This window comes from Spea bombifrons, chromosome 2 (assembly GCF_027358695.1).
Source record: "Spea bombifrons isolate aSpeBom1 chromosome 2, aSpeBom1.2.pri, whole genome shotgun sequence".
In the NCBI taxonomy this organism is placed as follows: domain Eukaryota; kingdom Metazoa; phylum Chordata; class Amphibia; order Anura; family Pelobatidae; genus Spea; species Spea bombifrons.
The window spans coordinates 88,832,297-88,850,842 of NC_071088.1; the positions used below are offsets into that span (position 1 = coordinate 88,832,297).

The 18,546-nt window shown below is 36.0% G+C and overlaps 1 protein-coding gene across 2 annotated transcripts in view; it reads left to right on the top strand.

Moving 5' to 3' along the window:
• The first annotated feature begins 472 nt into the window (after nt 1-472).
• The window catches only part of ST6GAL2 (ST6 beta-galactoside alpha-2,6-sialyltransferase 2), a 57,187-nt gene continuing 39,113 nt past the window's right edge, over nt 473-18,546 (top strand). The window contains exons 1-2 of one of the 2 annotated variants that reach the window (XM_053455089.1): nt 473-789; nt 12,904-12,977. The gene's annotated coding sequence lies outside the window, so the exon portion shown is untranslated. Of the gene's footprint in view, nt 790-12,897; nt 12,978-18,546 lie in introns of both variants that reach the window. The other variant, XM_053455088.1, reaches the window with a different exon arrangement.

The window sequence follows — 18,546 nt, forward strand, 5'->3', positions numbered from 1 at the left end:
GGCAGACAAAGGGAGGGAAACACACGCTGTCTGGCACTGTCTGCAAACGTGAAGTGTTAGCTGACACGCCTTTGAACTGGCATAAAGGGTTAATGTCTGTGACATGAGGGTCAATTACACTGCGTGGGAATTGAAATCTGTCGGTAGCCTAACCCGATAGCGATAGTCTGCAGCCGGCTGGGGATCAATAGACATGCAAACAAAAAGAGCAGTTTGTACTAATGCTCGGGGATAATGCTGTCCCGGAACACAGGCCGGTCCCAGCTCCGGCAATAAAACCATAAAAAATACACAATGGCAGCAATACCGAGAACCTGGGTGCAAAATACTCACAAAGGACGGGGCTTTGCCATGCTTTCAAGTTGTGTACATAGGTATACGTACGTTATACGTTATGTTTTATCATGCGCGTCTATACATCAGGCATATGGGCATGTACACATGCATACTTGCGCTTTTAAGTGATGCTGGTTGGGAATAATGTGACTAAAGAGGGAGACAAAGAATGGGAGGGAAGACTTAACACACAGAGACACACACGGCAGTCTCTCCCTCCCTCTCATGTAAGTCCCATTAAGGGGAGGGAATGAGAGCGCGGCAGCGGCGGCAGCAGCAGCAGTAAAGCTCAGTAGCTGGAGGATCGGTGGCAGCAGCGGCTCTGGGCAGCCTCGACATGTCCGTCCCACGGCTGCGAGCGGAGTCGTCAGTCCCCAGCCCGGCAGAGCAGGCGGCACCGGGGCTCTGTGTAAGTCTCAGGTCCTGAGCAGGAGGATCACGCTGCACCTCCAGGTAAAGGCGGCCCCGAGGGCTCCTTCATGTGTAGGCACCGCACCAATGCTTTGTTCTGCACTGGCATCGGCAGCCTATAGACAAAGAACTAGTGATGCATATATAGAGATATCCATTCAAATTATATATATATATATATATATATATATATATATATATATATATATATATATATATATATATATGTCTATATAATGTAGATATATGGCATGGTTTATCTTTAGATACACTGTATATTGTATCTCTATGCAGATACACACACATGGAAGGCAGGAGGTTCACCATCACTAGAGAGCTCAGCATCAGTCAGCACTAAATGGTTAATTGCAGGCAGTCATATGATGGCTTGGAGTGTCAGACTAATAGCTGTGAAGTTGAGAGTGGCAGAGGTCTTTGAGGAGAAGTGCTCTGAGTTTTCATTCATTGGTCCTGGCAGGGGTTGTAATGTGTGCAGGCAGAAGTGCTGTGTGCTGACGAGGTAAGCGAAACATTGGCAGGTTCAGAGACATTCAGGGATTCCTAGAAGGAGCATTTCTGGTGTGAGCACAAGGCGAAAACTCTCTATGCAGGGACTAAATACCCCGTGCTACTAACTTTTAGCCCGGAAAGTGGTAAGAAAATTAAAATAATGAATGCTTTGTACATATAACCTCCACGAGTTGCTATGGCGAAACTAGACCTATTCATGTGAAAGCGAGAGTTTACATGCTTCTTCTCCTCCCTAAAACAATATTTCAGTTTGAGTCACAATTAAGTTAATACTCGGGAAAGGTAATATATGTGTTTTTGTGTCTAAAACTAGGGATCACTAATCTGTGTAATAAAACACTATGCAATATGTCCATCTAATGTTACTCGAAGCACCCACGCTAGAAGCGCTCACTCCTTCTAGTAATCCAATATTAGAAAATGGCTCTGGTGGAATTGCGTTCCCACATTACGACGTTTACCAAGCATGTATTTTTAATTAACATATTATTTATTATGGAAAAATAAAATGTGAACATGATACACGCTGAAACATGCTGTTAAAAGCCAGGGACATCAGTCAGATGCCAGAAGCCTCACAGTCTTCTTCTGTCTGACACATAATTAAGAAAACTCTGCAGTATTAAGCCTTCTTTGGCTGCACCGTTATATATATATACATAGTCAGACAATAAGTCAATGTGTCGTTCAAATAGTGGCAAAATAATCAAGTTATAAGAAGGTATACATGCTGTCGACTCATGTTATCCTCAACAACATACTGGTTCAGGTCATAAGGAATAGACATCCATGCATTTCAAATCATAAATGATTTTAGATGATTGAAGCCATAGCCGCCAATATTGAATGCATGCCGTGCCCTACGGTATCACCTACAAGCATTATTTAAGGTTTTTTTTAATAATCACAAAGAAAAAAGGAATTGGTTGCCCCAATATGTATGTGTGTACAATGGTGTATTATACCTATTTTACCACTTTTGTGCCATTGGGCAATAAGAGTTGTGTAACTGCAAACACACACACTCTATAAATTGATTGTATTGATACAGCGGGACTGTCTCTTTCTCAGTGCTTGCTTAACTGATAAGCTGAACATGTAGAAATATAAAACCCTACTGCCATTTTTTTTATATATTTCTTATTACCAAAATACAAATATAACTCCCAGCATTGATGAGTATACGTATCGTGCATCCTCAAGGGTTAAATAAGCTGTGAGTTGTAGGATCTTGATGAGCATGAATTATAAAGGGGATTTCTTTGGAAGAAGTGAGCTGGTTTACCATAATGCATACTTTACGATGTGAGTTTTTATTATTAATCTCACCATTTAGTAAATAAACTCCAATATTTAATTTTTTTTTATTCTTGGTTTCTTCAATGACATAAATCTATTTTTTTTAATATTACCAGAATACATTCAGAAATATGTTAAAATGTTTAATCACTTTTATTGCGCACTGTTCTATATCTGTCATCTGTCTGTAAATTTATATGCTGGGGAAGGAGTAGGTCTTCTAATTTCCGTTGGAAACACATTTAAACGTGTGCTGGTTTGTATGCTCGCTGAAAGCTATAAATAATGCAACATGAAGAATTAAGCTCCAGTCTTAATCTTTCTAGATAATCAAATTGAAGAACTTGCTTTGTGCCCTTTGAAGTTTATTCAAGTTGATATGGATTTAGTGGTTTAATCAAAAACTTTTCAAGGTGAAACATTGCCATTGTATACACATCTTATACAACTGCCAATATTCAGCATACTGGGGGCTGTTAATTGAGCTTTCACTTGTTTGTAACACCATGTGTAAGGAAGCCCCTGGAGCCACACATGGTTGAGCTTCTATAATCCGTCAATTTCTGCCAGCTGTTTAATGGATAGAATCAAACATCCTTAACCTGTAAACAGCCTTAGGACATGCTGTTACTTTATAGAAGTAGTCACTCAAACTACCTTATGGCATAATAGTCCTAAGGATTTTGCATCAACATGGACATTTCCCCACAGATACTTAAGAAAACATAATTGTGGCATTGTGGCAAATAGATATTTACTCAAAGCCAGACGTAGAGATCAAAATCAAAAAACGAAGTGTAAAATATGAAAACAATTTAAAAGCTGTTGAAAAATTGCCCAAACCTCTACTACTAGTAGTATAAATTAAAAAGATATTTTGCTGCCTCCAAATGCTGAAAATGTTTAAAAATAATAAAAATGCTGTAACTTAAAACTTAAAAATGATTTATTCACCAGGGGCTGCTACCTAAAAAGCATGAACAGTAGATAATGGGAGAGTTTTTTAATACATTATATGTATGGATATGTTTTAAAGCAAAAGCCCTACTTGCCCTGGAGTCACGGCAACTACCATAGTTTAAGGGTAGGTAAAAATCATTAGGTTTATTAGTCCATTTAACCCCAAACTTGTAAAATCTCAATCTGGCCTTTGGTTCAGGATTTTTTTACCGTCACTGGTAACTTTCACCACTTTTGTTGGAAGTCTCTTTGATGTACTGAATATGCTTTCAGTGAAGTAATATTTTATCACATTACATTTTGATCAGTTTTGACCCTTTGCCACAGCAACAATGCTACTGTCTGTTCTTTGATAAAGCACACTATGTAATTCAAACGTTTCTGTTGTATATCTCATCTTTCCTTCAAGCTGGTCTTTAGTAGGGTAGGCAAAATTCTTAAATGCATGTTTAACTAGTCCTCAGTATATACATTTAAATGGACCCCGCATAACATACAATCTTAATATATTATATTTTGGTTTTTTTGGAATTAAAAGTTTCCCGCATATGATAAGTCAACTTTTACACAGTTGTGCTACTGTTGTATTACCTACTTTTCATGTCCTCTCATGTACCAAATACTGTTAGTATACTTGATCACTTTTTACTTGCTGCCCATGTAAGTGTGAAGTACCAGTTGATTATTTTATTAAGATAGTGGGGGTCATGTGCATAATGATAATTGTTTCTGTAATTAGGATCTCGTTATGTTCTTACATTAGCTTGTTTTCCCATTCCTAGGTACAGTGCTCATATGGGTTCATTACTTTTATATAAACCTATCTTTAATGAGTCTGTTTTAAGTACATCAAGATGAACGGGAAGTGGTAAAATGTCTGCAAATATTACTACCGTAGGGTCTTTGTTGGGTGAATTTGGGGATTACGTTAACCCTAACACTGGAAAGCATTTCTGAAGTATGCAGACTTACTCATATGGAATTGTATTGGAAGTAATGTGATACTGATTGTAAAAGAAAATAGCAGAGGGAGTTTATATGATCCTTAATTGCTAAAGGAATGATTCTATAGTAATGTACTCAATCCAGTCTATGAGTCAGATTCTGTTCGTTAAGATGAGTTCCAGGAACAAATAAAAAAAGAATCTTGTGTTATCTAGGCATCAAGATTTAAGGATTTGCAAAAAAAAATAAATGTTGCATTGACATAAGTTTATCTTTATCAAGTAAATAAAAAAAAACAAATGTTACTCTCCTGCTGTAATGTTTATAATCCAACCTTTTCACTTTTCCTCTTGAAAGTCTGGATGGTGTAGATGTCTGGTACTGAAAATGTAAGTAATGGCCAGATTTAAGTTTTATGTGTTTTGCGTAATATAGAGATGTAATTGATAAGGTACTTTAATATGTATTCTTTAAAAAGGTAGAAGCTGTAGCTCCCTGTCTCCTCTGGTGTCCTACAATTCTCACCATTGATTGGCTGCAAACTGCTTCAGTGACATGAAAGCACTGCCAATGAAATCAACGGGATACCCTTCTGTGCATGCATGATGTTTGCCAAGCCAGTGCTGGAGATGCACAGAATAAAGCCAGGGAGGGGGGCTGTCTCAGGCAATGTTCCATCTAAGCTCTGCAAAATGTGTATGCGTACAGGGCTGGCTACTCTTCTGGGGTGGACTGGATTGCCCACTGCTGAAGGAGCAGGGCTGGTTGGGAAGATCATGAATCTCACTTTAAATGGCCCAAAATACAGGAAGCGCAAGGTTTTACTGCTTCCTCGCAATGCCACCGGCAATTTATGCTATGCACCGGTATATGGCACCATATCTCGATGCTCAGCACTGAATACGTGCGCATCAGTGAAACCAATGTGAATGGACATCATGTTGGTGGGAAAAAAAGGTTAGGGACAGAGAAAAGGAGGAGAGATAAATATAAAGGGTGGGGAGATAAAGAGAACAAAGAAAGATAAAAAGAAAGGGGAGAGATAAAGAGAAGGGATTAGAGAGGATAAAAGGGGCCTTAAGGGTATAGAATGAATAAAGGCATGCACGTGAGAGGAGCTCTGGCTTAGAGGAACCCCAAGACTCTGAGAGGAGACCACTCTGGGTACAATCTGGGTGTTGGTAAAGTCTGTGGATGCAACTTCAGTGAGCTGATACTGGAAGAACAGCTGGAATGAGATGACTTAAACCCCAGTTTGAGAATGTTGTTGGCAGAAGCGTTTAAATCCAGCTGGATAGTCAAGATTTGCATTGTAATGAAATCAAGTTTATGCTTTTATTATGGTATGCTTACAGAGTTTGTCATGTTAGAGTAATGAAAGGAATAATTTTCAGAAGTTTAGGTAAATGTCTCATGTGTACCTTTTGAACATCCACATCACCCTATCCACAATAAAATTATTATTCTCATAATTTCCTTAAAAAGGTAATGCAGTGACATAGCTTGGAAATACATATGGAAGACCTATCATGCTGTAGAAATATACGGGATACGTTAGCTTGTGCTAAGTTCTTCTTTATATTATAAGAGAACGCCAGCCCTACTTTGTTCTTAAAGGCATGTTGGAGTACATTTTCTATGGATTTTATGCTCCCATTGATTTCACTTTAATGCCAGTGATTGGCTGTTTCAAGCCGAGAGTATATTCAGCCTTGAAGCAGACATGTTTTTTCTTTTTCTTTTCTACATAGAGCAGCAATCATAAGGGAGCTGGTTTACGTATTGCACAATAAATGCATTTTATCAATTTAGTAGGAGAACCAGGTGCTTATATACTGACTGAGTGGTAAAAATAATGACTAATTTTTAATACTGAGAAGGAAAAGCTACAAAAAAAACCAGAGAGTGCTCCTTTCATGCCAGCAATTCATCAGAGGAGTAATCTAAGACACACAAGCTCTCATATTTTTCTCTCTTTTCTTTCTTTCTCTCTCAATCCCAATTAGGCTTTACACCACTGTAATTCTAGTTCTGGCAAGAATTGATTTTTTCCCCCCATACAAACAATATTTAGTGTTTAAGATGTCCACACAGAGGACAAAAATAAAAACACTTTTAGAGACTAGACTATTCCCTCAAATGGCATTTAATTATAGATATACTTGTGATACATTTATCATAAATGTAATTTATTTACAAAACTTATGACATGTATTAAGTTAATATATATATATAATTTATCTTCATGATAAACTGTTTATGCTCTTAGTTGTAGGTTTGGTGCATATTGGCTGCTTTGGTAAAACAGCAACCATGCAGTCTTCTGCAATATGTAAGGATGCAAAATATCCCTAGTGATCACCAAATATATAGTATTACATACTTATGTTACTTATATAGTACAATTCCTCTGTTAAGGTAGCTATGACGTAATACATCTGCTAATTATTTTCATCATTTAATGTGCGGTACTTATGAATTCATCATTTGATGTGAAAAAGAAATCAGGAGCCAAATCAAAGTCCATAATGGTTTGGGAAATTGCTATCTAGTACTAAATATGGCTTTCTTCCAGGTAAAAAAAAAACGCTGAAGGAGGTGAATTTTTTTTTGAATGGAGGTGTTTTCATTTGTATAAACAACATTGCTTTAGTATTCTTAGCTCAGCTTCTGCTGTAACGTTTAGATCCAAACCAAGCCCTGGTTACTTTCTAGCTTGGTTGGTATCTGAATCTGGAAGTGGATTGCCCACTTCTGCCACTTATTCTAGATTTTCTTTTTCTACTAGATAGAGATAATAAACGTACCAATGCCCTTTACTTGGCTTGGTTTAAGTAAATATACTCTCAAAGGGTACTCTGTAGGCATCAAATGGACTTTAATGCATATGATCACTACGTATTACCAGGCAATTACCTTTATTTTTTGTATTCAGGTGCATAGAGAGATTCATCAGAACACTGTATAAATTTGCTATTTTTCCGTTCAATCCAGCTTAATGCCCTCCAGGAAATGTGTTCCACAAAACCCATTTCATGCATAGCAAATGCACGGGAAACTCACTGCCAGCCAGCTCTAGTGCTGACTCACTCAAGAGTTCCAGGGGTTTACATGCCCTCCACACATGCGCAGCATGCTCTCCTATTTATTTCAGTAACAGCCATTTCCTGTCATTGGGGTGTTCACTCCAGCTTTTTGTCAAGGTTATTTTTTTTTTTGTTCTTCTTCCAGGTAAAAGAATGCATGTTAAAGTTCTTGCAAATTACTTTAATATGTATTCATTTTTGGAAAGATAGTTTTAAAAGTAATGGATGTTATTTATTCTTTATGCAACCAATGGCAGAATACTGATTGTAGTCTCTTAAGTGCAATCTCTTTGAAAGGTGATTTATTTTATTTTTCTCTTTTATATTAAGCAGCAATCATAAGGGAGCTGGTGTACGCACTGCACATTATATGCATTTTATCAATTTATAGCAGGAACAGGTGCTCATATTCTGTATGAATGGTAAAAATGATGAGTAGTGTTCAATACTGAGAAGGGAAAAGTAAGTAGCAATTAATCAGAGGAGTAATCGCCCAAAACACACAAGCACTCATATGTTCTCTCTTTAATTTATTTTCTAGAGTTATAATTAGGCTACAAACCACTTTAATTCGAGTTTTGGCAAGAATTGATTATTTCCATATATACTATATGCTTTTTAGTTGTTAAGATTTGTGTGAAACAATGTAGCACAGAGTTCTACATGGGAGGACAAAAGGTGTAATCTACCTGAAGGGATGTGATTTTGTGCATCCTACAACTCACAAAGCAACCAGCATATTTGTTAATATACAGATTGCTTGAGAGCTGTTGTGTGTTGCTAACAGAGGCGGTCTGTACTTACAACTTGAATGACCTTGATTGCAATTCACGCGTTTAATCCCCCCTCTAACACATTAAAATAATAATAATAATCAAAAAGTGAAATAAGCACAAACAATAATCAAAAACAGATGTCCCCAGAAATCCAGGAGAGGTGGAGAAGAGTAGAATGAGGAAGCCCCTTTCTCCAACCTATAGAAGGGTTTTTTTTCTTTTAAATGCTTAAGATAACGCCTATACAATTATTACTTTTAATATAATGTAACGTTTCCTTAAAAAAAAACCTTAGTGTCATTTTAAGATCAATATATTTGGTTTGCTAGCAATCTGTAATTTATTGATATGGCCCTTTCAGTGTTAAAATCACATGGAAAGTCAAACTTATATTCAATAATGTTGTACCTCTTTCCTTATGCTTCCACTGTGTACCTTTATCTAAAAAAAAATCTAACACATTTTCCCCATATGTGAACCATTGACTCCAATAAATGCAATGGGTAACACCCAACCATTTTCATGGAGGTCATGTAAAGTTGCAGTTTAAACATCTGATTCCCAGTTGTCCGCATGTTATTGGCTCTATTAGGTCCTAACCAGATAAATATATATATAAATGTTTGGCTGTGCACTTAACAGTTTAGAAGGAGCAATTTGCCTAACAGGTCCATGTTCAGAACCGTAAAATTTTATATTTAAGGTTGAATAATTTCTGCCTAAGCTATTACTGAAAAGGCAAATGAGTGAAGGGGACACCCAGAAAAATATTTAAAAATCAATGAACCATAGGAGGGTAAAACCATACAGATCTGTTCTCATTAGTCTTGTCTTGTGAAGCATTATATCTCTGTTCCTTGTTTGGGATGAGGGTGAAGAGGATTTGAGATGTGGTTTTGAACAAATTCATAAATGCATCATTTTTGTTTTGTATTTATTCTTAATAACAATTATGTCATTACAGCTTTTACATAAATTCATAAATAAATTGTTAAACCTTTCTACAGCATAACCCTCAACATTACAGGTGTCTAAAACACGACACCATGTTAGCTATTGTTTAATTGGTTTTGAGGTATTTTAAACATAAGCTCTGTCCCTCCTCATCCCTGCCGCTACAAAGACTGTGTGAACCAATCAACAGCAACCAGCAACTTAGCAATGAGGGAGACATACATTAAATGGATACTTAAGTGTCCCATACACTCCTCAACCACGAAAATGGAAATACCTTTTTTTGGGGACTAGACTCTCACTTTAAAGCAAAAGTACTGAAAATGGTATGGTGTGAGAAAAAGATATTTGAAATCAAGATGGTTAGCAAATTTAGTACCAAGAAAACGGGGTTAATTATGGATTCATGTTGTATTACCAAATGTTTACACAAGGTCTCACTGATATACCTTATCAGATTGTTTTTCTTGACCCATATGATGCCATAAATGTCTGGAATGTTTTAGAATGTTTTGCTTCAGGCTTGACATATGGAAGTTGACATTCTTGAATGCATGTCCTAAAAACCGAATTCTACTCAAATAAAAAAGTTTTGCCACAAATCCCAAATGATTTAAAATGATTATAAAATAAAAAATAGAAAAATATAGAAAATCAAAAATACTTCAGTTTTAGTGAATTATTTCTCTTTCCAAAGTGTTATTTCTGCCACATTTTAATGTTGGTTACATTCGTTGTACTATTTTCTGCTTTTTTCCCCATAAAGCAATACCTAAATCTCATCTGGAATAAGTGTAGTTCTATATAATTATTTACACGCTTTCTACTTCTGTATGCGTATTTTCATGTATAAGCCATTGATTATAATTTTCTTTTCAAATTCTGTGATTCATAAAACGAAATTCTTTCCATTATGCCCATACAATATTTGTAATCCAGTGTTCCTCTAAAAAGTAGTCTTTTGAATTTCATGTTTTATACTTTGTAACTTTGCATTTCACTTTATACCTTTCAAATCATTCCTCAAAATATCATATCATATTTCTACCATCAAACATTATATATTTTTTAAATGTGTTACATTTATTTTTTTATTTAACTCAAGGGTTCTGTGATTTTGGTCTCTAAAGCTGCTGTGCACCTATTTCCCCCTACTTAAAAAAAAAAGTATTTACAGATGTACAAGTGAACATGCTTTTGGTCTTATTCCAGAAACTTAAATACTGTATACGTAATTACTTTATCAAACAATGTTCTGGAATGCTGGTCTGGTTTCTCCCTTTTAATTGTGCTTTTTTAAAGTGTATGTGATCAAATAATTACGAATGGTAAGTATCAAAGTGCAATGTATTCAAGTGTTTGTTTTTGTTCATTGGCACATAGGAAGAATATTGGACTAATTTATTGGACTCTTTGGGATTCTTTTATATGAGATCATTTCTAAAGTGTTTGAAAATGTATATTACCATTTAAACAATGCTGTCAGCGAAATAAACATATCCTTCTCTCATAAACACCAAGGCAATATAACATTTTTTATGGAGTGGAACCAAATAAATTCCTGGTTCACACATTATTCTTATGCCGTATATATAGCGGTACAGTATTCAGTAACTCCCAAGGAAGGAAAGATCACTACACTGGATGCAAATCACTTGTATTGGCATTGTTACGGTATATATGGTATAATATACATATGTTAAATAAAATGCAGACAAAGTAATGTAAAGAGGTTTTTAAATCCTCCGTTAATATCAAATGCATTATATTTGCAGTATATTTTGAAAGAAACAAGACAGAGTAGCATTTTAATCTTATATCTGTTTACGCACCAGATACTCCATTTTTAAGTACATGTAAATGCAAAATGTAGTTTGGCATGAACGGCAAGACATTTTACTGGGTGCAGATCACCCTGACTGCTTCAACTGAAAGCAGGAACTGTACTTAAGTATGCTTCCTGGGATTGCATTATTAAACTACTAGAAAATCATGTGGACAAAATAGGTTATTAGTGGCTGAAACAGTGAGGGAATTTAAACATACATGGGGCAAGCATAGATCTATCCTGAATCTAAGATGAGTCCAAGGATTGATTAAGGTCTGAGTCTTTCCAGGAATAAGAGGATGGGCCAAATGTTTTTTATATGCCATCAAATTTTACTACAGGCACTCTTAATTCATTCCTGGTGACTGGGTTTAACAGAGAACACATTGTCACCATATACATGGCTCAAGGTCTAAATTCCTGTATAACAAGGATTAGGTACCGTATATTCCGGTGTATAAGACGACTGGGCGTATAAGACGACCCCCAACTTTTCCAGTTCAAATATAGAGTTTGGGCTATACTCGCCGTATAAGACTACCCCTCTACCCAGCGTACAACAACCAGCCAATCACGGCAAGCGATGTACCTTACCGGTGATTGGCTGGTTGTTATACAGACTTATACTGCCCGTATATATATATATATCTCTATCTACACATACGCCTGTCCATACATACACAGTTATACACTGCCCTCACCACACACCCCTGCCTTTACACACACACACACACATATATATGTATACATGTGTATATATATATATATATATATATATATACACAAGTGTATATCTATATATACACACATGTATATATGTGTATACACATGTGTATACACATACACGTGTGTGTATATATGTGTATACACATACACGTGTGTGTATATATATGTGTGTATACACATACACATGTATGTATATATATATATACACATGTATGTATATACACACATATATATAAACACCAACTTACAAACACACAAATACACTGACCATCTCACACCAACATACATACACTGCACTCACACCCCTTTCTCCCCATCTCTTACCTTATCTTCTATCATCTTTCTTCCATCCAGTTGTGGGAGCGCGAGGTCTGGCACTTCAGACCTCTGCTTTACTGCTCCCTCATGACTACGCGCCGGCAATTGATGCCGAGCGCCGGGACATGACGTCATCCCTGCGCTCGGCATCAATAGCCGTCGCGTAGTGATTAGGGAGCAGGGAAGCCGAGGTCTGAAGTACCAGACCTCGAGCTCCCTAATGTTGGTTTAGTTAGAGGGAGGTCGTGATCTCCCCAACCAGCCCTGCTGATCAGGGCTAGTTGGGGAGATCACCATCTTGCACCTACCTCGGCGCGGCCCTGAAGACCGGCCCAGGGGAGGCAGCTTCTTCACTCACCCCTCCCCTAGAGATTGGTGGCTTCGTGGGAACCTCCGGCTGGGTAAGTATTCGGTGCTCGGTTAGTACCCGGCGTAGAAGACGACCCCCGACTTTTGAGAAGATTTTCTGGGGTTAAAAAGTCGTCTTATACGCCGGAATATACGGTAAATCTAAGATCAGGAGCAATAGAAAGGAAAATTACTAACCCATCTGAGAGATGTTCAATGCAATAAAGAATCTTCCAAAAACACTGCTTAGATTAGAAAGAGAGATAGACACGGACAATGAGAGAGATGCAGTGAGATAGACCGGGGGGAATAGTGCTGTATTGCCTTGTTTAAATAGAATGACAACATTGTTAAGCTGACATTCTGGTATGCATTTCAGTTTTAGGACCTGAATAAAGGTGCAATTGAAAGAAAGGAAGATAAAAGAACAAGAACTGGACACAACAAAAGTGCTTACAGGTATACACTTGAAAAGCATACCTATGTTTAATGTTTTGAATTATATACCTTTACAAGACACCTATTAGGGCTATGCGGAAATGGTATGTAATTTTATGGGATTCTTATCTGTAGATATCGGCCTCATTGAGAAGATCAAAATAATAGTAAATGTCTTTTGGAAGACAGTGACGCTATACACATTGAAGCAATAGTAGAAATTGTGGTGAATGAGGCTTTAGTGCAGAGATAACTGCATAAAACCCTTAAAGCCCCCTTTAGCCCCCAAGAGGCCCTGATTCTTTAAAGGAGAAATAAATTTGGACAATACAAAAGAAATATAATGTTCAAATTTGTCAATGGGTCATCTGTTTAGTCATACAATAAATAGCCTATCAGGACATCATTATCAACACGTAGGCCATTTTAAACTTTATTTTCTTTCTTTGTGAAACATAGATCAGGATATTAATAAAAAGGTACATTTGTAGCAAATACCATTTAAAATGATAAAGTAAGGATGTAGCGCAGTGAGGTCTGAAGGTAAAGATCAATATCAATTTCTTACAAAGAAGTTGGTTTCCTTTCCTTCAACTTTCCATTGTTTTTTAATTTTAATAAAAAATTAAAGCTAGCCAGCATACTTAAGAAATTGCAAGAAAAAGTATGTAATGAGCCTGTACTGGTACAATTATACATCACAGCAATTATAATGCAAGTTCCGTACAATATTTACTTCATGGTGAACAAAAGGTATCGCATAAATGTATCAAGTTACTGCTTGGTATATTTTACACGTAATTAATGGTTGAAAATAACATTTTTGGCAACTCACAGGAACAGCCCTGTGTGGTTTTATTGAGCCACTTTATGAATAATAGAAGCGACAGCAAGCATTTAACAAGCCGGACACATTTCTTTGTTGGATATGTTTGGCAGTAACATTGCCCCCAATTGACCACAGTTTTGGAATGTTGCTGCCCATAGTTGTATCCAAATTGAATTTCAAGGCTTTTTGGCAGGATATAAAAGTAGTTGGTAGAGTAAATATAAAACCTTTTCTTTTTTCATTTTTTGTTTACTTTGCATTTCCTGCCTCTGCATAATTAGTTTCTATCAAAAAAGTACAGAGCTTTTCCAAATTTTTGTATAATTGTAAACAAAGCATGTTATTTATAAATATGTTTTTTATACGGGATTAAAGCAGATTTGTCATTTTTCCGAAGCCTACCTTATAGTTTCCTACTCTGAAAAAAAAATGTAATGGTGCAGCTGTCCCAGGCAATTCAAGGCGAGGAGCGTGCTTGAGCCTATCAGCGTCAATGTCCCTGCACCTCCTTGTGCTTCCCACAACCTCCAAAAGTAGATTGTACATCATATTATATATATTTTGTTTAGATACTATTGCACTATATATATACACTGTACAACCCATTATTCTTAAAAAATATATGAAAAAGAACTATATTAAACCATTATATATTATATCTATTGATTGTCAAATTATTTTTCTATACTGAAAAAATCACCTTTTAAGCTTAATAATCAGTATTGTGTAACACATTAGCCTGTAACACATTTACTAAGTAAAAGCGGTATGCTGCTGTCTGCCTGTCGCAGCATGTCGGTATTTTAATCATTCGTTATTTGCATTCTTTGTGTTTTTTAATAGTTCTTTTTTTGTGCTGTTAATATCTAATATATTCCATGATATGTAAAATAATTCAATCATGAAGCAGTAAAAAAAATGTGCATCCTTAATCGAGATCCTTATCTTTCTCATACTCACAGCTTGAGTCTTGGACATTGTAAATTAAAGCTGCACCTTCCAACTATAGTATTCCTTGAATTTATCTGTTCCAAAATTTATTGATGAACCACCTCTTCGGTAATACACCAAATACTATCTATATCTATTATACCATATGAATTTCAAGAATTAGAAAAAAATTATAACTTAGCTAAGAAGTGAAAGTGTATTTTATATAATTCTATCCCTTCTGTCCAGAGTGAAAAGACCTTGGCTTTATGTGTTCAAAGAGTATTTTTTTATATGCTTTATGATCATGTCTGGAAATCTATTGAACCTGACCATGGAGAATTTGAAGAATAGCTGAAGTATCCATAGATGCCTTAACAAGTAGAATTATCATCTGTTCTCATTGCTCACTATACACACTAAGAAAAAAAAAATCATGTCGCCTGCCTTTGAAACATATATTCTTGCACAATATAAGGACACTAAAGTAAAAACAAGTTCTTTTTGCTAGTAAAATCATTGCAATAGGGCTAATTCCTTAATATTTGCAACACAACTTATTTTACAAAAAGTAGTTGGATGTGAAAGTAACTTCTTTGCAAAATCAACAACATTTTTAGAGATGAAGCTAACTATGTCTCTGTTTCATATGACTACGGTTCTCCTATCCACTCCCTCAAGAATGCTTCTGAAAAAATCTAAATTAAAATGTTATAAATTAAAATTTTATTAAAATTAAGCCAAGAGCAGATTTATTTAATATCTAGCAAAAGAAGTAAAAAATGTAGTATATATTTTTTTAATTTTGTATATTTGCAAAACTGTAACGTAGCCTCTAGATTGTAAGCTCATTTGAGCAGGTTCTCCTGACCTGTTGTTTCTGTATTGTTATATTATATACTACTTGTTATGTCCTGTTTACCCATTGTACAGCGCAATGGGATATGGTGGCACTATATAACACAATAAATAATAGTAATAGCATAATTATGACATCCCCATTCAATAGAAGACACACCAAACATGACATTTAATGACCAGCAGGTAATGCCAATGTACATAGAACAAAAATGAATGTCAAATACAAAGAACAAGTTTGCATTATAGATATAGAACATAAGAAATAGTAAAAAAAAAAGAACAAATGCTAACCAAATACACATTTTAACTCCCCAGATGTTAACATATATTGTTTTGAACCAGGAGGTCCCAAGAGGAAATTCTCATTTTTATACCATTGCTGCTAACTACACAATTCTGTCACAATTGCTCCTTGCTACATGTATTTATTTTTTAATTGATCAGTACCGGTTCCTGAACTGAATTACATAATTGTTTAATTATTATTTTAAACTGTGTATACTGGCAAAATCACAAGATATTTGACTTTCCCATTTAGTTCAAATGTGTATGTTATCCCTCAGAAAACCAAGAAATCACATGTAAAATTACTGATACCAACCATTATTTGGGTCTGTGTAGTAGACACATCTGGAACTCCACGTCAGAGAGGAAAACATAAATTCGAAAAGAAAACAGGTATAAAACTTCATGGTTATATCCTGTAAGCACTCTTGGCCTAAACAAATATCAATATTGTTTAATGATCTGGGACAATGGTTGTGTTTTTGCAATATATTGGCATATTGAGGTAACCAGTCCTTGAAGGTACATAATGTGACATGGCACAATTCTATAATATCACAGATAGGTTGTGCGCTCCCTTTTCTGTATATTTTTTGCTATGCCCCTCCTGCCACGCAAGTGCCTCATTGATGGTGTCAAGAGAATGCTTTAAATTGCATGAGAGTTTCATTGGGTTAAAAATGCAGCGCAGTCCCACTGATTCACCTCCTTGGTGAGCAAAATAGCCATGAAAAATTAGATAGTACTCGCCAAACTCGGGAGTATTTTGATGTAGTTGAGGGCTAAGCAATATATGGCCTTATAGTGTGACAGAATCTCCAATATCTATGCCTTTGATAGGAGTTTTTGAATTCACTGGATATGTTCTGAATTCTTGTTTTGTATTTCACAGACCTGTTCTCACCTGCTTGTTATCCTGGATCTTTTAGTATAGTTGACTGGGAAGCTAGCCCTTCCTCATTTTACTTGCTACCGAGATTTATCAGACAAGATAAAGCTGACCCCTCGAATATGTGTATGTGAAGCTGAGCTTCAAGTTACATGTCTCAAATAGTGCTAAATCCCTTAACCTAACTCCGATGTAAATCCAATGTAAATGTAATATATAGTCCGTACATTTAGACCATTTTTTGTTAACTTATGTTTCCTTGTTATCCATAGTTGCTTTAACCTGGACTTGATAATAGCCTTCTCTTTTTCTTGCCTCTAGTAATAACAAACATGGGGGAAATGTCTTCTATATATTTGGTTTTTTATAATAAAACAACAATACAATAAAAAAGTCAAGATGAGTTTGTAAGCTTTTTCACCATCACTAGGTCTGTTCATTGTTTTATTTTATGTGGATTTTCTTAACTACAGTCTGATATCTTTGTTAAGTTATATTATAATGTATTGGGTTACTAAGATTCAAACAGATCAAACATGTATTAAGTCCTTTTGTATTTTGTATGATCTTGCAGCTCTCAAAATTCTTTTCTAACCTTCCTTTTTCATCCTTTTAATTCTCACTGTTTTGACATTCAACCTCTCCTCTGTTTCCCAAATCCCCAATTCCAGCTCTTATTTCTTAACTCAGACCCCATGCTGTCCATTAAGAACTAACCCCAGTGTGTTTGCTCTGATTGTTTTCAATGCCTTTTTTTTTTCTTTCATTGAAATTCTCTCCTTTCAGCTATTTGCTATTTGTATTATATTCTTTGTCGTGCCTTCCTTTGATACACACCTCTCACTATGACCATGGGGTGGGTAGTATTTTGTTTCCGAACTAGCAGAACATTCTTGCAATGCATTAAATCCATTAACCGTAAACAAGAAATCTAACTCAAAAGGCACAATTTTCTAGGGTTGCTGTAAAAACCACAGAAGTAATCTGGGCTACCTTTAGGATCTGTGGGGCCTGGTAAGGAAAGAATTTGCGGGCCTCTTTGACCTTTAGGATTGGGCTAGTGGTACTCCGGCTATTCTTTAGGCTTGTGGTCTCATCAAGCCTGAGAGAAGTGGAGTGTTCTTTACTCAGACCTTAAAAAAAGGACGAAGTTGCTAGAGAGTGGTCAGCAGGGTAACTGCAGGTCCTTGTAAGTGGATAGAAGTTCCACTTGTCCCCACTTCAGCACACTCTACTGACAGTAATTCTCATAATCTCAAAATTCGCAACCTAAATTCTGAGCATAAACATAAATTAAAGGAACAGTAAACACAAATGTACAGTGTCAAGCAATATCTAAAACATAAAATAATTAATTGCACATTATCAAGTAACATGTCAGTTTGTTTTAAAACATTGTGTACCAGATTAGTGTGCTAATAAATGGGTTGCACCAGGGTTCAGACTTGATAACATCACTGTTCTCTTAAAGACAAAATGTTTAATGGTTGGAAGCTCCCTTTTAAGAAGATAGTAGCTATTGGGTATTGAGTGTTTTGTCACTGCATATTTCTTGCAATCAATTGTAATTATTTCATCGATTTTAATGAAACTTTTGGTTACAATTCAGCAACTTTATTATGCATTACAAACGGCAAAACATACAGATTTTACTATGCATCTTACAGGGCCGACTGTTTGTTTTGGAGATTCTCACTGGAGTTTGCCCTTCATAGTGCAAAGAACAAGAACCTCTCTGCTTAGTAAACATTCCTCCACAGTGAGCAACCAATGCCTTTAATGGCATTATAAAGGAA